We start from the raw sequence: 9,973 nt of genomic DNA on the forward strand, positions 1-9,973 counted from the left end.
AATGGTGAGCCAAAAACAAAATACTATTAGCATGGCACTCTGTCTCTGAGGGGACTGTCTTGTGAATGACACTTTTGTCTTGGAATGGAAAAACAAGCACACGTTTATATGGACATAAAAATTATGAGGTTGAAAAACTTAGTAGTATTATTAGTATTTATTTTTAGGGAAAAGGTTTAAATTTATTTTTCTATTTTAGAAAATTGGTTAAATATATTATTTGTTATATTTTAGAATTAAATTTATCTTTATTATCGTATTTTGGAGTTAAATTTACCTTCGTTGTTAAAATTTTTTTTACTTATACTCTTTCTTTAACAGAAGAGTTGAAATCAACATTAAATGTCCTATTTATTAAAAATAAAACGCAGCTTAATCTAACTATTTTGATTTGATCCGACCCATAAAAAAGACACAAGCAAATATATCTCTCCACGATTAGTTTTGTTGGTTGAATTCTCTCAACGAGCTTAGGCCACTGATATTTATCAATACATAACTCATGAAAAATGGATTTGCATGTGCAGAGACAAATAAATATATCTCTCCCTCAATTCATGGATATGTTTCAGTATAGAGCTCACGAAAAGTGACATCTCTTCATTCTTATGTCTCTATGTATAATTTGGATCTACACAAAATTTTCATCACATTATTTACTTAGAGAACTTATCCACTAATTTTAGAATCAAGATACACATAAAATTACATATCAAATTTGGAATTTTAATATAACTGGAAGTCTGAAATGGGAGTGGAGTTTGTACTAGACATCTTCTCTAGTTGTTCAATTGTAAACAACCTACTAACAATGCATGTTGAAAGACAAACATATTTGTTCGTTGAAAAAATTCGATCAATGATGACCTTCCATTGAAACTTGAACCCTTTATCCTAATGAGAATTTTATGTGAATGAACTATTTTTAAGTTTTAATTATAATTATGAGAAAAGACATAAAGTGATCATTAAAGTTGTCCTTATTTGACAAAAGATTCCTTAATTTTGCGAGTGACCTATTACCTCACAAAAGTTATATAGATTATTCTAAATTGGCCATTTTGATCGATTTTCAGCCTGTATTCACATTCATGCAAATGACACGCATGAATGTGAAAAATTATATGCAATAAAAGTGGCTTCATAATGCTTGTCAACCATATTTAAACAATCTCCAACTTCTGCGGCATGAACAAAAATGTATGATTTAAGAAAGAAAGAAAATATGAAGTATTTGTTTAATGGGTAGGTAGGATTAGAGATGGACCTCAAATTTAGCGAATTTATCAAAGGTTTTTTCTAATTACAGCCTCTCAATAAAAAATTCAAAATCAAAATTAGATGAATAATCAGATTCGAATTCAAAATTTAAGCCCAAAATCTTAAAATAGAACCACGAACGACGACCTCAATTAAACCCCAAATTCAAATCTCGACCTATATCACTTGATTGCTGAAATAGTTCTTTTTGGAGTGCTTGTTGTTGGGTGTTGTCATTGGGAAATTGATGTCATTACTAGTTTAGGGTCTACTTACCAATGGAATTTTTCGATGAGACAAAGACGTAGGAAGTTGGACATGATGTGGTGATCGGAGTTTAGGTGGTGGAAGTCAATGATTGATCACGATTTTAAAAACCTGATCACCACGTGCTTAAACTTAGACCAAGGTTGAAGACAAAATCGATCAAAATGATCCATTTATAATGATTTATATAACTTTTGTTGAATAAATAGGTCACCCACAAAATTAAAATATCTTTTAGTAATTTGAAAAAATTTCAGTAATCACTTATTTCTTTTCTCTATAATTAATTGGGATACTTATGTTAGCCCCCTATATTTACGTTTTATGTTTTAATAATGACAAACTAATAAGTGGACATTTGCAGGATATTGAAGATCTCTAATGATGGAAGGAGATCTCGCACAAAGAATATTGAAGATCTCTAGTAATGGGAGGATATCTTGTACAAAGGTGAGAAATGTACCCTCAAAGAGGACGGTGCAAAATATGGAGTCACATCAATTAAGGATCTCGCTGTACAAGACAACAAGAACCATATCAACTAAAGATCTCACTGGACAAGGCAATCAAAGGATGATTGAATATACCTCACGACAATACTAAAGGAAAGGAGATCACACCCTCTACATGGACATATTTGATATGGACATGTATGGTTATTAGAAAGGAAGATCGCACCGAGTATGGACATATCTGATATGGACATACCATAAGGTGAAAACTCCCTCAATCAATGAATCAACTCAAATCCTTGATTGAGAAGAAATTTCATGGGTTTCCTTATAAAGAAAAGAAGCAAATGTAATAGAAGACTATAAAAGCCAAAATAAAGGACAGAAGACACCACGCAACTTCAAGAAAGAACTTTAAAGTGTCTCAATCTTAGTTTTAGAAACTTTGTACTTATTAGTTTACAATAGTTATACAAAGAATAGGATCGAGTCAACTTTGTAATACAAATTGAGGTTGTATCAAAAGATCTGAAGAAAAAAATAAGTCTTCAAAACTTGTTCATCTTTATTGTACTCGCACCTGATTTTGAAAGATCTAAGAAAAATCTGAAACCCAAAGGGATTGGAAGTAGGCACCATATTAGTGTTCCGAACCAAGATAAATCTTCATGTCATTACTTCAAGTTGATTGTTTACTTGTCTATTTATTTAAATCTAATTTTTTTTATGAAGTGTGTTGATTTGCAGGCAAGTCGACCGTTAAGGCTCAATAGTCAACTCACAGAAAGTTTCAATTCACTCCCCCCTTCTCTTGAATTTAAATTGGTATCAAAGCAGATCTTACCAACGGTATTGCTTAACCGCAAGTGAGTAAAGATCAAATGGCAAACTACCAAATTTTCGGTGCTCTCCTTCAAGACGGCCACCGCTCCATAAGACCACCATACTTCGAAGAACAACACTACTCTTATTGAAAGAACAGATCCAGAATCTTTGTCCAATTAAATGACTTCCAACCATAGGTTATTATCAAGAAGGGACCAAATCCAATCCCATGACTCAAGAAAAAATAGAAGGACAATGACAAAGAAAAAAATCAATCGGTACTAATATAGAAGACCTCGAGAACTTTGAAGTCACCAAAGACCAACAAGAGGTAATTCAAACTAATGCACGAGCTATAAGTTTGATTCTTTATGCAGTAAGTAGAGAAGAATATGATAAGATATCAACCTGCAAGACTGCAAACAAAATGTGAGATAAGTTAAGAGGTAACTTATGAAAGAACCACCAAAGTTAAAAAGTCAAAGATTGGTGCCCTAGTCAATGAGTACGACCTGTTTAAGATGGAAGAAAATGAGAAGATTGAAGCTATGTTTGCCAGATTTAGCAAAATTATATGTGAGCTAAAATCATTGGGGATGATCTATCAGCATAGCCTGCAAGTCCAGAAGCTACTTAGAAACCTCCTGAAAGTATGGTAAACTAAAGATGATATTCTAGAAGATGGAGACCTTCACAACATGATGTATGAAAATTTGTGAGGTAATCTCATTACATATGAATAAAATTACATCAACAGGTACAATAAGAAAGAAAAGAAGAAACCAGCAGCCTTCAACACAGTACCAACTAAAGAGGAGAATTTTTTGAAAAAAGACAATAGCGAAGAAATGACTCTCATAAATCAAGGAGTAAGACAAATCATAAAACAGAGACAACAAAGATCCCAAAGAGTCAGAAATAATAATTCCACTAGAAGAGATGATTATTGTTATAACTGTGGAAGGCCAGTCAACTTTAAATAAAATTATTTAGAATTAAGAGAAAGATCATCTAGAAAGAATCAAAATTTTAGAGTTTGGAGTGATGGAGATGAAACAGAAGAAGAAATAGAAACAACCAACATGTGTTTCAAGGCAAAAGGTGAATCGAGCTAGGTAAGATAAAATGACTGTCATAATTGTAATATTATTGAATCTAATTTAGATATGATAACTGACGAGCTTTAAAAAGTTATCAATGAATATAATAAACTCGCTCAAGAGAATAAAAATTGGAAAGCTCAACTTAAATGAAAACTCAAAGAGGAACGAAGAAATTATCAAGTTGAAATTGAAGCATGTCAGATTGAAATTGACTTACTTCAAGAAGAACTTTGATGGTGTAAAAATTTAATTGAATAGCATTAAAAAATCACCATGTCACAGTTTTGTGAGATCAAACTCTTTTAAAACCAACTCAAGTTCCTCATCAAAATCATTTAAATCAGCCAGGACCTTTTTCTCCTCTCGAGGACCTATCTGTTATATCTGTGGACAGAAAGGAGACAAATCTTACAGCTGCAGAAAAAGACTAAAAGTGTGTGGGCTTGAATCCTAAAGGGATCACATCTAACCCTTTAGGACCCAAGACCACTTGGGTACCTAAACAAAAATAATTTTCTTATTTTGCAGGAACATTCCTGCAAAAGCTATAAAAAGGAAATGTGGGTCATCGATAGAGGATATTCCATACATATGACCGAAAAAAAATTATGCTCTAAAAAAATAGAAAGGGGATTAGTCAAATTCGGTGATAATGCCAGAGGCAACATCATCGGAGTCAGCTCAGTAAAGCTCAACTCCTCATATGAACTTATTGAAGTGTATCTAGTAAACTACCTCAAATATAACTTGCTCAGTATCAATCAGTTATTTGATGCTGAATTTGGAGTCTCCTTCAAAGATGAAAGTTATTTTATCAAACATGATAAAAGAGACATCTCTCTCATCGGTCAATGCGTTGGTAATATCTATGTATTAAATAGTCCTGACTTTGTTACCTTAACCTGACTCACTGTGCAAACCAATGATACTTGGTTAGGGCATAGAAATCTTGGGCATGCTAGTGTGCATATCATTGAGAAACTGTCCAGACTGGAACTAGTGAAAGGTCTGCCAAAACTCAAGTTTGAAAAGGATCATATTTTTTATGCCTACCAATTGAGTAAACAGACCCGAACATCATTCAAAGTCAAATATATTGTCTCTACTATCAAACCCCTTCAAACAATCTACATGGATTTGTTTGGCCCTACCAAGAGTTTTCGTTATAGTTGATGATTATTTTCATTTTACTTGGGTGATGTTTTTTGCTCATAAACATGAGGCTTTTACAAACTTTGAGATATTTTGTAGAAAAGTATAAAGAAAAGCTAGACACTTCATCACCTATGTTCACAATGATCACAGAGAAGAATTTAAAAATAAGGCTTTGAGAAATACTGTGCCTAGAACGAATACTCTCAGAACTTCTCATCACTTCGGTCTCTTCAATAAAATAGTATGGTGGAGTGAAAGAATCGGTCTGTCCAATAAAGTTCTAGGACCATGCTATTGGAACACAATATCCTAGATCACTTTTGGGCATAGGCAATAAGCACAGCATGTCACATCAACAACAGATGCCTCATCAGACCTATTTTAAAGAAGACTCCTTATAAGTTATGGAAAGGAAAGAAACCAAACATTAGCTACTTTCATCCCTTTGGATACAAGTGCTTCATCCACAACAATGATAAGAATAACTTGAGAAAATTCAATCCACGGAGTGACGAAGGTATTTTTATTGGGTACTCTCCCACCAATCATGCTTGCAGGACTTATAATAAAAGAATGTTATGTGTTGAGGAACCTATGCATATTGAATTTAATAAAACTAACCACCATCCTATGAGTGTAAGTACAAATGAAGAACAGGTAAGTAATATACAACCTGGATCCAATGCTAGCACAACTTTCAAACCATCACAAGACGAGTCAACCACATCCCCTCTAGAATCATCTCTCATAATAGAAATAGTCAAACCAAGTGTTCCAAGAGAATGAAAACACAATGCTATCTATCCAAATTAACTTATCATCGAAAATCTAGATGATGGGATGCAGACAAGAGTGTCATTGAGAAAGCAAGCGTTCGTTGCCCTTGTATCTCAAATTGATCCAAAGAAGACCAATGAGGCCCTCAAAGATAAATCCTGGTCAAAGCTATAAAGAAAGAGTTGGACCAATTTGAACTAAGTTAAGTTTGGACTCTAGCTGAAAGACCTAAGAACTATTCAATAATTGAAACTAGATGGGTCTACATAAATAAATAAATGAAGAAGGTAAGGTTATCATAAACAAGTCCAGACTTGCAGCTCAAGGTTACTTCCAACAATAAGGTATTGATTATGATGAAACCTCTGCCCCTGTATCAAGTTTAGAATTAATTCAAATTTTTTTAGTTTTTGCTACTTTCAAATATTTTAAGTTATATCAAATAGACGTCAAAAGAATCTTCTTAAATGGATTCAAACATGAAGATGTCTTTGTAAAACAACCTCTCAGTTTTGAAAATCCTGCTTATCTAAATCATTTTTTTAAATTATCAAAAGCACTTTATGGTCTCAAACAAGCTCCAAAGGCTTAGTATGAGAGATTAAGTACTTTCTTGCTAAATAATAATTTTCAAAGAGGTGAAATTGATACAACTATGTTCATACAAAATCTTGACTCAAATTTTCTTATTGTGCAAATTTACGTTGATAATATTATTTTTGGTAGTCCTAACATCTCTATATGTGAGAATTTTGCAAATCTGATGAAAGGAGAATTTGAAATGAGCCTCATGGGAGAGCTCACATTTTTTCTGGGGTTACAAATCAAGAAAACATCCAAAGGTACTTTCATCAGACAAGCTAAGTATACAAAGGAACTCATCAAAAATTTCGGCATGGATAAAGGAAAGGCCTATGAAACTTCGATGAGTCTATCCACAAGTATTGATTCAGACTCATTTGGAAAATATGTTGATGAAAATATTTATAGGGGAATGATTGTATCACTACTCTATTTGACCGCTAGTCGACCATACATTATGTTCATCGTATGTAAGTGTGCCAGGTTTCAGTCGACTTCCAAAGAGTCTCATCTGATTATCTTTAAAAGAATTATCTGATGTCTCATAAAACCTCAAGATATTGGACTATGGTACCCTTGCTCCTCTCATTTTAATTTAATTGGATATCAAGATGCTGACTTTGCAGGTGATAAAAGTGATAGAAAAAACACTAGTGGAACATGTCAAATTCTTGGTGATGCCCTAATTTCATGGCACAACAAGAACCAAACTTCAGTTGCTCTTTCAATAATTAAAGTCGAATACATATCCATTGAAATTTGTGGTACTCAAATTTTATGGATTATGCATGAACTACTTGATTTTAATTTATCTTTTGAATTTGTTCCCATAATGTGTGATAACACCTATGCTATTAGTTTGTGTAAATATATTATGCATTATTCTAGGACTAAACACATTGATATTAAGAATCATTTTATTCGAGATCATGTAGAAAATGGAGATTTTTTTTAATGCTTGTTGACTCCGAAAATTAATTGGCAGATATTTTTACGAATCCTTGTTAGAAGAAAGATTTTGTTACCTTAGAAAAAAACTTGGGATTCTCAGTATTAATGACTTATGATTTTTATTTTTTAAAAATATCTCTTTTTTACTTACTCCAAAAAAAATTTTTAAAAAAATGATTTTCAAAGATGTCACCCTTTTACCTTTCCAACATCTCCCCCCCTTCTACCGTCCTTTCACTTTTATCAGTCACACCTTTTACTTCACCCCATTTAATTTTCTCCCCCCATCCTTTTTTTCCCAACAGTCTCCTACATATCCCCTCTCCCTAGGTTCTCTTACACATTCTTTCTTCTTCTTGTCTTCCTCTTTAAAATACAATTTCACTCTTCTCCTATGACCAGAAATTGCTCACAGTGTTTCCAAATACCTTTCTAAACCTCTCTCTGATTATCTGGTTCTCCTCTCTGAGTCCTCTGATGAATCTTTGTCGAATTCTCAATAATCAACTCTCATCAAAGACGTCCTGCTCCCAACCCAACCCCCTCCGCCAAGATATCTCGTGCAACTTCCTTAAACTCTCTCCCTCTAGAGGATATGTACAAGTTCTGGACATGCTCTCACAAAGATAAATTCTCTACCTTTAAAAATTGCTCCATTGTACCCGGTCGCATAATCAATCTCTGTCAATTTAAAGACGCTCTCTATAATGTTAGTCACTTCTTTAAATTTTAAGATTTATCCTTGATTTTTTATTTCTATGGACTTGAAGTTTATGAGGATCTAGTCCGCATGTTTATGAAAATCTTCTCCTCTCTCTTGAGAGTGGAGAACTTGATACTCTTGTATTTGGCACAAGAATCATTCTGAACGATTTTCTATTTGAGAAGGTATTTGATACAAAGTTCTCTAGTGTGATTTTTTTTATGAATGGTACCTGTCCCGAAGATTTTGAGGTAATTTTTGAAGAAGCAAAAAGGATCATGTCTGATCCGAACACAGTATCGTTCAATTTTGATCCTTTGTCCCTATGTTTCAAGTATTTTATCATGGCCTACATAATCGCTACCACACTGATTTCAAGGAAGGGATCCCTTTGAAATATTACCTGTCATGATGTATTTGTCCTGTATTGTCTGGCAAAGAAGCACAAGATAAATTGGGTAACTTGAATTTGTGAATATGTGCTTAAGAGTGCAGCGGATGTTCATGCCTCCGCCAATTTACCTTATGGCCTTCTAATTACTTAGATTCTTTTATATTACTCTATTGATCTCTCTGCTTAACCCCTGGGGTAAGTCATTGCTACTTATGACTCCAAAATTTTTATCAGTATGAGTTATGTTTTGGTTGATAACGAATAGTGCAAGAAGAATTTTGCTCAAGCAAACTATAAACTCCCTCAAATAAGCAAGTCTTTCTAACCCCATAATTACTGTTTTGAAGGAACTGGATGAAATCAAAGATTGCTTCAAAGCTGTTGAGAAAGGTGTAATGATGATTTAGGAGTTAGATTCCAAACTACTGGACATGGGGAAGAGCGCCAATACTGACATAGGCCCGGTACGGCTGGCCCTCGACGAGTTCAAACAAGAGGGCATCAAGTTGTTTACTCGAGTGTATACTGGCATGGACTCCCTCAAGCCCCAAGTCAACTCCTCCAATGCTGATTTTGTTATTTCCATTCAGAACTCCTACTCCTCCTTCTTTAAAAACGTTGAAAAAATCTATGACAAATTCTGCCATAGCATGCACAATACCCTAACATACTTTCTAGCTAAGTGGTGACTGATGAATTTTATTCAAAAGGGGGTCCTGTCCCTTATTTTTGTTGGGTTGTAAGATGATTTTTTAACACACAATCTGCTATACTTTGTTTTGTTTTTTCCTAGTCCTTTGGTAATTAATTAGACTATTTCTCTGTTACATGTCTCTGCTTTTTTTTTTGTTTCTATGTGGTTCTTTTTTATTATGCCAAAAGGGGGAGAAATACAGGAACATCATTGGTGTCTACAAGTCATGGGGAGCAAGTCGACTATCAATTGATAAGAGTCGACTAATGCTGAAGGAATAGAGGAACATCAGAAGTGCTTGCAAGTCAGGAAAAGCAAACCGACTACTTTGACAGGTGAGTCAAATGATGTTTAATGTTTGTTTATCATGATCAACAAAGGGGAGATTGTTGGCCCCCTACATTTATGTTGTATGTTTTAATAATGACAAACTCACAAGTGGACATTTACAGGATATTAAAGATCTCTAATGATGGAAGGAGATCTCGCACAAAGGATATTGAAGATCTCTAGTGATGGAAGGATATCTTGCACAAAGGCAAGAAATATCCCCTCAAAGAGGACGACGCTAAACATAGAGCCACATCAATTAAGGATCTCGCTGGACAAGGCAACAAGAACCACATCAACTAAAGATCTCGCTAGACAAGACAATTTAATGATGATTGAACATACCTCACGGCAAGACTAAAGGAAAGGAGATCACACCCTCTACATGGACATGTATGGCTATGAGAAAGGAAGATCGCATCGAGTATGGACATACCATAAGGTGAAAACTCCCTCAATCAATGAATCAACTCAAATCCT

Source organism: Capsicum annuum, chromosome 1 (genome assembly GCF_002878395.1).
Source record: "Capsicum annuum cultivar UCD-10X-F1 chromosome 1, UCD10Xv1.1, whole genome shotgun sequence".
In the NCBI taxonomy this organism is placed as follows: domain Eukaryota; kingdom Viridiplantae; phylum Streptophyta; class Magnoliopsida; order Solanales; family Solanaceae; genus Capsicum; species Capsicum annuum.